This window comes from Mastigoproctus giganteus, chromosome 9 (genome assembly GCF_048544385.1).
Source record: "Mastigoproctus giganteus isolate SK-2022 chromosome 9, ASM4854438v1, whole genome shotgun sequence".
NCBI lineage: Eukaryota > Metazoa > Arthropoda > Arachnida > Uropygi > Thelyphonidae > Mastigoproctus > Mastigoproctus giganteus.
This window is the reverse complement of record NC_143583.1, coordinates 11,085,419-11,099,577: the sequence shown is the minus strand read 5'-3', so window position 1 is coordinate 11,099,577 and position 14,159 is coordinate 11,085,419. Positions and strand designations below refer to the sequence as shown.

The window sequence follows — 14,159 nt, the reverse complement described above, 5'->3', positions numbered from 1 at the left end:
TTGGCCCTTCTGCGGTGGGTACCCTGGTGTTGCAATAGTGACAACCCAGTTATGAAGTATAACTTCACAATATGAGAGATGCCTGATGGTGCGTAGTGATATAGACTATAAAGTATTTAAGGGCAAAGGCCTCATGCTACGAGGTAGAGTGACCAATATGTAGGTTAGGGCAAATGCATCATTTTAACGTGGCTATCTACCAAAGTAGTTAAATTAATTAATTAAATTGGCATTAAAATTAAAAGGAATTAAATTTAATTAAAAACGGAATTAAAATATGCTCAAGGAAGTAGAAGTGCACAACACCGTCCCTGGTTGTCATTGAAGAATTAATTGATTAAAATATATGAAACCGGTGAAGCCAGAAGTCATAACGACTAACTTTCGTTTTTTTAAAGTCTTCAGTTGGCAATACTAAGTGAGGAGAGAACGCGTGTTTTTAAAGAACTTCTATGTTCCCGTGATGCTCTTTGTGACATGCGGGAATCTTAGGTGCGTGAGATTCCAGACCGGGGAAAGGTTGGAGGGTAGTAAATTAAATGTCATTTATGACATTTAATTTGGAGTGATGGCGGAACCATTCTATAATAAAGGCTTCGTATTGAAAAAGTTTGTAACTAAATTTTAATATTATGATTTTAATGGCTGAATCAATTAAAGGGGTGTGGTTGTGGGAATGTACGTGTAGTGTAAGCTAGGTACTGGATTGCCTTGTTCTGAAACTGTTGTAATGGTAATAAACCCGTGTGTTAGAGGTTTTTGTGGAATCATACTTGGTAGTGGTGCTTCCGATGTAGCAGGCATTGCAATTTTGCTGGCATTTGATTAAATATACAATATTATTCGTGTCATTCATTACGTATTTATATGTTTCTTTGTAGGCGCCTCCGTAGCCAGGTGGGAAGGAGCAGCAGTGCGTAGCACACGCTTCTTGATTAGACCGGGGTTCGAGCCCGTCACCACCAAATACGGAGGATGCGGAAAGGTCAGGGAATGACCACCGCATTTCCCGGAGCAATATGTATATACAGGGTGTTTCAGTTAAAAGTTTCAGAACTTCTAAGAGGGGTAGGGTACATCCTGACAACTCGAAATCATATAGCAATGTGGGGTCGGAAATGCTTTCCTGAAGCGGTGTTGTACACAGAAGCACCATAAAGAAAAGAGACCGTAAGTGAGAAATCGTTTTAATAATACATGAAAAGAAGCAAAAGGTACATGGATTAAAGTAAGTGTTCGAAGTTTCTTCCACGGGCTACAATGCACGCCTCACATCTCCGACGCATGGACATCCGAACATTCTGGAATACTCCAGGCGAATTTCGAATTTCTTCGGCAGCTACTGCGATTCTTGCAACCAGCTCCTCAGCATTGTCAACAGGGGTGTCATAAACTAGCGATTTCATATGACCCCAGAAATAAAAATCAAGACATGATAGGTCGGGTGACCGACCAGGCCAACGCACGGGTCCACCACGTCCGATCCACTGTTGACCAGATGTGACATCCAGGTAGTTACGAACATCTCCGCTCTAATGGGCAGGGGCTCCATCGTGTTGGAACCACATTGTCTGTTGCGTCGATGCAGAAATCTGTTCATCTCTCAAAAGTTGTGGCAATACTTGCTGCAGAAAGATCAAGTAGATAGGTCCGGTTAGACGACACGGTAACAGGTAAGGTCCGATGAGGTGATCTCCCATAATACCGGCCCATACATTGCCCGAAAATCGAATCTGTGCTGCACGACGTCGTATTGCATGCGGGTTCTCGACCGCCCAGATATGGTCGTTATGCGTGTTGAAAATTCCTTCCCTTGTGAAGGATGCCTCATCGGAAAACAACACTTCAGCAGGAAAAAGGGGATTTGTAGCACATTTTTTTTGCATCGACGCAACAGACAATGTGGTTCCAACACGATGGAGCCCCTGCCCATTATAGCGGAGATGTTCGTAACTACCTGGATGTCACATTTGGTCAACAGTGGATCGGACGTGGTGGTCCCGTGCGTTGGCCTGCTCGGTCAACCGACCTATCATGTCTTGATTTTTATTTCTGGGGTCATATGAAATCGCTAGTTTATGACACCCCTGTTGACAATGCTGAGGAGCTGGTTGCAAGAATCGCAGTAGCTGCCGAAGAAATTCGAAATTCGCCTGGAGTATTCCAGAATGTTCGGATGTCCATGCGTCGGAGATGTGAGGCGTGCATTGTAGCCCGTGGAAGAAACTTCGAACACTTACTTTAATCCATGTACCTTTTGCTTCTTTTCATGTATTATTAAAACGATTTCTCACTTACGGTCTCTTTTCTTTATGGTGCTTCTGTGTGCAACACCGCTTCAGGAAAGCATTTCCGACCCCACATTGCTATATGATTTCGAGTTGTCAGGATGTACCCTACCCCTCTTAGAAGTTCTGAAACGTTTAACTGAAACACCCTGTATATATATATAATCTTTATTGTATACAAACATGGTATATACAATAGACCCTTCACAGCAGCAATGCCAAGGGTTTTACATTGAGTTGGTGGACAATAGCCTTGGGGGAACGGGGCCCACATCGAAGTTCGGACTCATCCCCCAGAGCCAACAATAAAATGGAATCAGTGTCAGATTATTTACAGGATATATACTTTTGACAGTATTTACAATGAAATAATAAAGATATTCGTATTTAAATTATGTTATTTATATTCATAAAGATATTGTTGACTTTATTTACAACACATTCATAAAGACATCGTACTTTCAACATTATTTACAATATATTGGGCATTATTATGCTGCCCTTATCAATGTGCACTTTGCCTGGCCAAGGTCAGGCTCTTAAGGATCTGTCTTCGGTACCTCCGATCCTTCACAAACCTACGGAGGTCGCCGTCAATTGAAACGATTGTGGGGAGCATCTCCCTGGGGAGAAAGCGGTCACTGAGCGATAGTCTGTTATAGTGAGCTGTGAGCGTGGGAGCTGACCTCAGTCCGGGTAGAGGGATCCTCCAGCCACACAGTTCCCAGATGCTTAGCTCCGAGATCATTCCGGTTGTCATCTTGACAGTGAGAACAAGGCGTTTTTCAAATACAAGATCTGGAAGTCGGGCAAAGTGAAGTGACGTCGCCATCGCAGTTGTTCTTTGCTGGGGTGGACGATGATGTTTTTGCGTGATCCAACGAAGGAGCCAGTATTCGGCGGAGTACACGCGCTCGATGTTGGTAGGGGCCGCGGACCCCCAAATTTCCGAGGCATACAGTACGACGGAGTATACTGAGGTGTATACGTACCGACGAGTCGCATCCAAATCCCTAACGTGGAGCAGTTGTTGTTTTGTGGTCCAGCGCATTTGACAGAATTTTGCTGTGAGCTTGTCAATGTGGGGGTTGAAGCTCAGTTTATAGTCGAAGACGACTCCCAAGTCTGTATGCATCTTGACCACTGGGAAGGGAATGCCGTCTAAAGAGGCTTGGATTTCAGTGGGTTGGCGCTTCAGAGAAAAAACAATTTGTGCTGATTTGGCAGGGTTAATGAGGAGGCCAAATTGATGGAGATAGGATCCTAAGTTATGTAATTTTTCACAGATCTTTTTATTGATGTTTGAGAGATGTTCGCCGGGGTTAATCTGAGTATATATCTTAATATCATCGGCATAGCAGAGTATGTCTTCTCTCTGTTGCACAAACGGAAGAATAACTGCGGTGAATAATGCTCCGGAGAGAACTCCGCCTTGGGGAACTCCTGCAGTGATCTTTCTTCAGATTGTGTGTTGATCCGCTTTAAGAATAATGGTTCTATCAGAGAGCAGGGCTGTGATAAACCACAACATGTCACCTTTTATGTAGAAGTAGTTTTCTAGGAGGTGAACAAGTGAGGGGATACTGATGGAGTCGAAAGCAGCTTCCAGGTCGATGTAGGTGACAGAAAGCTCTGCTTTAGCTTCTAGTGCACTGAGAATGGTGTTGGTATCGATGTTAAATTGGTGACTGTGGATCTACCTGGAATGCCATAGTGAATCAGTGGGGGTTTGTGAGACATGATTTGATTGGTGATGGTGGAGAGTAATGTCTTCTCCATGAGCTTCAAGAGGCTGGAAGAATGAGAGATTGGCCTGAACTGTTTAATGAGGGTTGCAGATTGGCATTTAGGGTGTGGCCTCACAGCATATCTGTTCCAGAGAGGGGGAAAGTAGTGCTGCGTTAATACACGGTTATAAATTGATAGTAGAGGATCGATGATAAACGAGCTAAGGCGTTTAATCATGAATTGTGGCACAAGATCGGGGCCTGCAGTTGCAGTGGGTGGCAATCCATTTATAGCAGTTATAAGCTGCTTCCTGGTGATGCGAACGGTGGCGAAGATATCAGTAGGGACGTTGTTGATGGGTAAGTTGCCTAGGTGCATCGGGGCCACAGTGTTTGAGAACCGTGCAACGTGGTCCATCCACAGTTCAAGGTCCAGTGTCTTAGGAATTCCTGTGTACTGGGAGTCATAAAACGATTTGCCTTTTCGTAGGGTTGAATTTAAATGCTTTTTAATTGCAAATATTTTCTGACGGTTGAAAACTGCTCGGGCTCTGGAGAAGGCAATACGATCTTGTATAGGTCTTAGTTGCTAATGCTCCTAAATAACAAACAAACAATATGTTTCTTTGTATGTATTAAATAGTGACCCAAGTTTGTTATATGAGGAAAATATAAGTGTAATGTCAGTGAATGCGAACACTTGACGGAATTGTCTGGCGAGACTACTGTGATAAGGGAGAATGATACGCATGCTCCCTTTTGTGTTGTGTTTGGGTGAACTATTGGTGTTATTTTTGGCGACGGAAATAATGTGTTGGATTAATTGGAACGGGTATTTCCTGGACATGACCTTTTTTGTAAGATATTGTAGTTCAACAGATAAGTCATCTTGTGAAGAGCTGTATTTAATAGCGTTGTGAATTTGGTTATAAAGAACAGTTTTTTTTTGTGCTAAATGGGTGGTGTGATTCAAAGTGTAGATATTTATCTGTGTGTGTGTGTGTATATTTCCTAAAAATTTTGGTTCCCAGTTTGGTGCCTGTTTTGTATATTGTGAGGTTAAGGAAATTGGTTTGTTTGTTAACTTCTGTTTCAAGTGTGTATTTTAGTCTATCATGCATTGAGTTGAATTTAATAAAAGGATTATCAATTGTAGTTCTATTTCCTATTATAAGTATGTCGCCTGCATAACGTATATATAATTTAATCCCTGAAGGGCAAGGCTGTAGTATTTGGTTTTCTATGGTTGCTAAATAAATCTCAGTTAAGGAGGCAGAAATTCCTAGACCCATGGGTAGGCCGAATGTTTGTTGAAATATTTGGTTATGGAACCGGAAGTGTCTAGCATCCAGTAAAAACGAAGTTCTAAGATATTGTTAATGGAGAGAGAGTTGTTTGTTTGTTATTTGGATTTTAGGAGCCTTAGCAACTAAGGCCATATTGCTCCGGGATATGCGGTGGTCATTCCCTGACCTTCCCACATCCTCCGTATTTGGTGGTGACGGGTTCGAACCCCGGTCTAATCAAGAAGCGTATGCTACGCACTGCTACTCCTTCCCACCTGGCTACGGAGGCGCCTGGAGAGAGAGGTGCGGTTGATTAAAGTAATGTCTGTCATTAGGAATTGTCGTAAGGCTTGTAGTGTAAATGGTAAGTGTTCGTTTGTATATAAAGAAACAAAATTAAAAGACGCTAAGATGTCTTCACTGGAAATTATGGTAGTATTTATTTTTCAAATGCTTGATTACTGTTACTAACTTTGAATTTTGAGAATCTTGTGAGGAGGATATAATTTTTACTAAAAAGGTGGATAGGTTAGCAAAGGCAGATTTGCTAAAAGAAACTATTGGTCTTAGGGGGTGGCCAGTTTTGTGTAATTTGGTGATGCCAAACATATGTGGGAGGATGTTGTTACGTATACCGATTTGCTGTAATGTGTGTAAATTAATTTCTTTATTTGATCTTAATCTCCTTAGAATAACATTGAGTTTATTTTTAATTTTGGAAATATTGTATGCGTTATCAATTTTATAGGTGTCTTGGTCGGAAAGGATCTGTTCCATTTACACTACAGCAAATCGGTATACGTAACAACATCCTCCCACATATGTTTGCATCACCAAATTACACAAACCTGGCCACCCCCTAAGACCAATAGTTTCCTTTTGCATATCTGCCTTTCCCAACCTATGCACCTTTTTAGTAAAAATTATATCCCCCTCACAAGATTCTCAAAATTCAAAGCTAGTAACACTAATCAAGCATTTGAAAAATAAATACTACCATAATTTCCAGTGAAGACATCTTAGCGTCTTTTGACTTTGTTTCTTTATATACAAACGTACACTTACCATTTACACTACAAGCCTTTCGGAAATTCCTGATGACAGACAATACTTTAATCAACGGCACCTCTCTCTCTCCATTAACAATATTTTAGAACTTACTTCGTTTTTACTGGATGCTAGACACTTCCGGTTCCATAACCAAATATTTCAACAAGCATTCGGCCTACCCATGGGTCTAGGAATTTCTGCCTCCTTATCTGAGATTTATTTAGCAACCATAGAAAACCAAATACTACAGCCTTACCCCTCAGGGATTAAACTATATATACGTTATGCAGACGACATAGGAAATAGAACTACAATTGATGATCTTTTTATTCAATTCAACTCAATACATGATAGATTAAAATACAAACATGAAACAGAAGTTAACAAACAAATCAGTTTCCTTTACCTCACAATATACAAAACAGGCACCAAACTGGAAACCAAAATTTTTAGGAAAAATACGCACACAGGTAAATATCCACACTCTGAATCACGCCACCCACTTAGCACAAAAAAAGCTGTTCTTTATAACCAAATTCACAACGCTATTAAATATAGCTCTTCACAAGATGACTTATCTGTTGAACTACAATATCTTACAAAAAAGTTCATGTCCAGGAAATACCCGTTCCAATTAATCTAACACATTATTTCTGTCGCCAAAAATAACACCAATAGTTCACCCAAACACAACACAAAAGGGAGCGCGCGCATCATTCTCCCTTATCACAGTAGTTCCGCCAGACAATTCCGTCAAGTGTTCGCAGGCACTGACATTGCACCTATATTTTCCTCATATAACAAACTTGGGTCGCTATTTAATACATACAAAGAAACATATAAATACCCAATAAATGACATGAATAATATTGTATATTTAATCAAATGTCAGCAAAATTGCAATGCCTGCTACATCGGAAGCACCACTACCAAGTACGGTTCCACAAAAACCTCTAACACACTGGCTTATTACCATTACAACATTTTCAGAACAGGGCAATCCAGTACCGAGCTTACACTACACGTACATTCTCTCAACCACACCCCTTTAGTTGATTCAGCCATTACCATCATAAAATTAAAATCTAGTTATAAAATTTTTCAATACGAAGCCCTTATTATAGAACGGTTCCGCCATCACTCCAAATTAAATGTTATAAATGACATTTAATTTACTACCCTCCAACCTTTCCCCGGTCTGGAATCCCACGCACCTAAGAAACCGGCATGTCACAAAGGGCATCACGGAAACATAGAAGTTCTTTAAAAACACGCGTTCTCTCCTCACTTAGTACTGAAGACGTTAAAAAAACGAAAGTCAGTCGTTATGACTTTTGGCTTCACCGGTTTCATATATTTTAATCAATTAATTCTTTAATGACTACCAGGGACGGAATTGTGCACTTCTACTTCCTTGAGCATATTTTAATTCTGTTTTTAATTTTTAATTCTAATTAACTTATTTAAACTATAAATTATTTAAAACCTCTTAAACCCCAAAATTATTCATCCATCCTGCCTCAAGTAACAACTGCAGATTATCCAAGGTGAGTACCGTTTACTAAGTTTTTCTATTTGAACTTGAGTCGAATCATATCTGTACTTTAAGAAATCCTATAACTTATCTAAGTGGAAAATTATATTAACGTGATGCCCTTAACAAGACTCCTACAAATCCTACGTTAACAAGAGTCCTACAAATCCTACGTTAACAAGAGTCCTACAAATTTCTTTCGGAATTATGAACTTTAGTACAAAATCATAAACATACTGGAGGCCTTTACGCCAGCATTAAGCGATGTTTTAATTTTTTTCTTTTATTTTCTTTATAAAGATAAATTCAAGCATATAAAGTGAACAGTTTGCTCTACGACATGTACGACAAAAACATCTAAGGTATTCTGCAAAGATTTATGTCCTTGTAATTTTCAACTGGGACAGAGATAATAAGAAAGGTGGGGGAGTTGCATTATTCATAGACAAAAACCTTATTATACTAGAAAGTTTGAAATTGGTAGAATATGAGGGAATAAAGGTAAAATTGAAAGTAAGTAAAAGTGTCGTATTGATAATTTTATTATATTTACCTCCCCCATATTGGTTTTTACTTTAAATAAATTAGAATTATTAATTGAATCAATTATTAACTCAGTTAATATTGACATCAAAACTATAGTGATGGGTGATTTTAATGTGCCATTTCAATGGGACCCAAGCAGTGGTAAATTAATCATTGAAAAATCTTACCAGGCTAGTCATTTGCTAAATATATTTTAAGATTTAATTTAAAACAAAGAAATATTCTACCAACTAGAGGGAAGAATATACTAGACCTTGTATTTTCAAACTCTGATATTGAGGTGAATTATATTGAAAATAATTATTTAACTCTGATCATTCTGCCTTAAATTTGGATTTGATGTTACAAACCAAATTAAAGAAACCTAAAGATATTAAAGATTATTTCGATTTTAAAAATACTGTCTGGAATATGGACTATCTCTCATCTATATTGGAACAACTTCTATGATATAAAAAAGCTGATATTCTTTTAAATATCCTAACACATAATTTGACAAATGTTACTGAAAAAACTGTTCCTATTAAGGCAAAAAATGTAATGAATGTTAAATACCCTACTTAGTTTAATTATGATATAATCAAACTTTTGAAATGGAAAAAAAATTGGTTTAACAAGTTCAAGGAAAATAACAGTTTAATAGATTACGGTAGATTTTCTTTTTTTAGGAAAGAAGTGAAATACAGAATAAGATACTTATTCTGTATTTATCCTCAATAGAATACTTACGTATCCTGAATAGAATCCTGTTATTAAAAAAATAATCTTAATTTATTTTGGAACCATTGGACCAAATATAAAAGTCAATCAAATATGAAAAAAAAAAACATATCATTACCAAATATGAAAGGATTTATGGAATGCTTTGAAAAACTGTATTCATTAAAAAATAATTAAAGTAATAATAACCTTACTCTGCAGAATATCTTGGGAAATGATCGTATTAGTAATTTTGAAATTAGCCCAGAAATATTAGTGATAACCATTAGCAAATTTCCAATGAAATTTGCTAATGGTTATCACTAATATTTTATGACTGATTTTATAATGCCAAATTAGCATTAAAATCAGTCACTCACTAAAATTGTGGAATGCATAGGTATCATACAGGGGTATCATAGTATACAAACAAATCACTGCTTTTATATATTTTTTTTCATAATAAAATATATCGTATTCACCATGGCTTTATAGAAGGTAGGTGTACAGTTACAAATTTATTGACAATGGAGCATGATATTAGCAAGGCCCTTGATAACAACAAGCAGATTGATATAATCTATTTAGATCTACAAAAAGTTTCGATTTAGTTCCTCATAATATCTTGGGTATTATGAGGAACTGTATATGGGAATAATGAGATTGCTGGTTTGGAGATAACGGGATTGGTTTTAACCTGGTTTCAAGGTTATTTTAATAATAGGAAAAGTATTATCGGTGATAATGATTCAGATTATATTAATAAACAGAGGGGTGTTCCACAGGGTTCCTCCTTGGGTCCTTTACTTTTTAGTATATTCTTAAATGATATATACTTATGTTTACAGGAAGCCAAGTTCATTATCCTCGCTTATGCTGATGATATGAAATTGTACAGAGAGATTATCCAATCTATGGATTGTGATGAATTACAAAAGGGTATTCAGTTGATTTTTAATTGGATTAAAATGCAAGGCCTATCCATGAATATAGAAAAATGCCATGTTATAACTATAGCTGATCCTCACAAACAATTAGTTCTTTGTTATAATTATACCTTGGAATTGTTACTCATTAAAAGAGTACACGAAATTTTGGATTTAGGGGTATTAAGAACTGCCAACGGTTCTTACACCTCTCGCATTATAAAAATAACTTCTAGAGCATCTAGAATATTTGGACTAATAAAAAGAACCTGCTTTGATTTTATTGCCCTTACATTCTAAAATTGACCTATATATATCATTTGTTCGACCATTTTTGGAATACGCAACACAGGTGTGGACTCCGTATGGAAAAAAAGAAAGGAAAAAAAGTATAAAAATATTAGAACGAGGAGAAAAAATCTCTTGTCAGGTATTTAGTTATAAATCAGACCAGAATTTTAATTCCTATAAGTATAAGAATTGGTGTAAGATTTTTAATCTCCCCACCCTGCAAGATAGAAGATATTTGTTTGATTGCAATTAACTATATTTCTGTAGTGCATGGTAAAATTGATGCTCCAATCCTAAATTAACTTTAACTTTCCGCTTAGGCCTTTGAGAGAACATAATTTATTTAATATCACTGAATTTAGAACAAATCATCTTAAATTTAAATATTTCAATAGAATTGCTGCATTTCTTAATGAAAACAAGATTAATATCTTTCTTAGTAAAATCTGTATTAAAAAGAAATTTTATAATTTGTCTTATAGTTTATAATATTTATTTTTTTCATTTATGTATGTATTATTTTAATCAAAAGAGATTAACTTACTAAATGATAATAAAGCAACTTTATGCCTATATTTAATATTTTTATTTTTATCTGTTGTTTAATAATATATTCTTTTTAATTAAAAGAGAATACTTTATTACTTATTGTACTGTTGCTTTAAAATCCTTAAAAACCCCTTATTTACTGAAGATGATATATTTTTATTTATTTTTGTATTATTTAATGTTTAAAATAATGAATGTATGTAACAATGTACAAAATTTGAAGGAACATGTATGTATAATATTCACAAGGTAGTTTGTAAATCACGAATGTAAGGCTTTATGCTGTTGTTCTGATTAATAAAAAAAAAAAAAAATTAACAACCACCACTGACCCACTAAATCTAAATTATGCAACAATAATAAATGAAGAAAATGTGTGCAAGTACATTTAAATGACATAAGTGATGTTCAGGTAATGCGTTATGTTTCAGGCATTTTCGATCTTCAAATAAGGTATCTAAAGGCGCATTATTTCATAATCGAACAGAAACTTAAAAAAAATAAAAACTTCTCTACTGCACTCAAAAACTCACAACATAATGTTCAAGGGACGAGTAGTCATGAGGCAGGATTTTTGCAAATCTTAATTCTTAAGAGGAGACGAGTGCGCTGGAGAAAATGGTTTCGGAGAAATTTGTTACATAGGTCCAAAAATATTTAAACCATTTGTGTTCTTGCACTATCCTTCTACAAGTCTAAAAACTACAACGAAATGATTTTCTATTTTAATGAAAAAAATAAATTCACTGAAAGTAAAATGTTGCGATTTACAGGAATAATTCTAAAATTATATTTGTTATCAGGTGGTCTCACTGAGGAAAATTTAAAAATTGTCTAACATAATAGCCATCTTTAAGATATCAAAATCTCTTCCCTTTACCATCGACAGTAGTTAAATCTTTAAATAAATCCCACTCGATACATTATGATCATTGCCACCAAGTCTTTATCTACTTACAGGAAAATGGTATGGCAATATCCAAATATAGACTATTACATTTAATGGATTCACTGTAATTAGAAATGACGAGGACAAATAGACATGTAGCCATTGTTCCAAAACATTGCAATGGGCCTCAGTGAATTCTCTTTGATTATGTATAACGACAATACAACTATAGTTATTTGACAATGGAATAATTAATAATAGTTATACTGTAAATAGCACTTAAACCATATGCTCTTTCATCATAAAATTAGTCTTTCCTTTACCTGAAAGGGATTTGCGTAACTGATGGGGAAACGACCTTGTTCTTTTATAAGGAAACTGGAAATTGCCTAACAATTAGAGCCACTGTGCATATAGTCTTTAAAAACTACTTTTAAGGAAAATAAATATGGCTATTAATTACAAAAATGCACACAGCAGAAACGCACATGAGAATTTAAATTGTAAAGTAATACTAATATCACTCTTACTTCGGTACGCGAACGCCAGATTTCAGTATGTTCTTTTGGCCTCAACTTTTTCGGTCACGTCACTCACTGCGTATCGTGCAGTGCAGTATCTAGGGATCACCTATATACTGCGTCTCGTGCAGTGCAGTATCTAGGAATCACCTATATAAGCGATTTGGTTTATTACCCATTAATTAACAGGGGCATCGGTGACTAAAGCTGCTGGTTTGCTTAGTGTATTCAGAGCAACTGTAGTTAAAGTGATGATGTCTGCATTCACCAAGTATGGAAAAACAAAATCTGATAAGATGAATTGTTGCAGAAATTTAAGCAGACTGAAAGAGACCGCAGGACACTGAAAAGGATTGTAGCCTGAAAACATAAAACTACTGCCTGAAAAGTAACCGCAGAGCTTAATGTGTTTCAGCAATCCAGTTCGTAGCAAAACATTTCGGCGAGAACTTCATAAAGCTGAAATTTATGGCAGAGCAGCAATCGCCAAGCGAGACGAATCATCATTCACACGAATCATAATTCTCGCTTTTTCCAACGTCAAGGAGAATTTAGGTTTGGTGAATGCCAACGGAAGGGCATCATCCTGACTGTCTTGTACCAACCGTCAAACGGAGAAGAATCGACAATAGTTTGGGAAGCAATATCTTGGTATTTCCTCATTACCCTTAGCGGGCGAATTACCACTGATTACCTTGGTATTGAGAGTGACCAGGTTCATCTCGTAGAGCAAATATTATTTCTCACAAACGATGCCATGTTTCAAGATGATAATGCTCTAATACACACAGACAGATGTCCAATCTTGGTTTGAGGAGCATGAAACTGAGGCGTATTGAGGCTTTGTTCGTAGTGAACTGCCGAAGAAGATAATTGGCATCGTTTCAATTATGAATTCTCATATTATGAATACCTTAACAGAGAGTTGCCATGGTATTGCACTACCTTGAATAAGTAACGCTTCACCAATGGAGAAAACTAATGTTTACTATTGGTATCCGCCGAGAATAAGTAACATTATTATTATTATTATTATTATTATTAAATCAGTTTATTTCCCAAGAAACCTTGGGTCACCCTGGGACGGCTCTGTGCCAGAAGGGTGTGAATATTTACAGACTAAGGTGCGAGGAACACAATGTACAATAAACAAGAGTACATGCGTGCTCGACCCGAGATATTTACAGGATTAAATATACAATAATATACAAGATATACAGTAATATTAAAAAAAAAAAAAAAAAACACAGTCTGTCATATCCAGGACTTGATTGGATACTATGATGCAGTCACAAAAGAACTGGATGCAGGGAATAACTTTGATATTATATACTTGGATCTTAGAAAGGCTTTTGATACTGTTGCACATGGAAGACTGCTACACAAATTGGAGCAGTGTGACATTGGAGGCAAATTGCTGCTATGGATAAAGGGGTGGTTGAGGGGGAGAAGACAGAGTGGTAATCAATGGACACTGCTCATCGTGGACTGATGTTATTAGTGGAGTCCCTCAGGGCTCAGTGTTGGGTCCATTATTGTTTTCTGTATTTATAAATGATATTGATGATGGTATATCGGGCTTAATGTCCAAGTTTGCAGACGATACAAAGGTTGGCAGGGTTGTCAAGGACACTACTGACACTATGCTGCTGCAACAGGATCTGGAAAGGTTGAGCAGATGGGCTGAGAGGTGGCAAATGAAGTTTAACATTGATAAATGTAAAGTACTACACATGGAAAACAGCAACCCCAGAGCAACGTATCAACTCTGTGGTACTACACTGACAGTGGTAGAGAATGAAAGGGACTTGGGGGTGGTTGTGCAGGCAGATATGAAGTTCTCTGAGCAGTGC

The 14,159-nt window shown here is 36.8% G+C and overlaps 1 protein-coding gene across 3 annotated transcripts in view; it reads right to left on the bottom strand.

Moving 5' to 3' along the window:
* Positions 1-14,159, bottom strand: part of LOC150080050 (dixin-like) — a 391,642-nt gene that overhangs the window by 357,641 nt on the left and 19,842 nt on the right. The gene's annotated exons all lie outside the window — the stretch shown is intronic.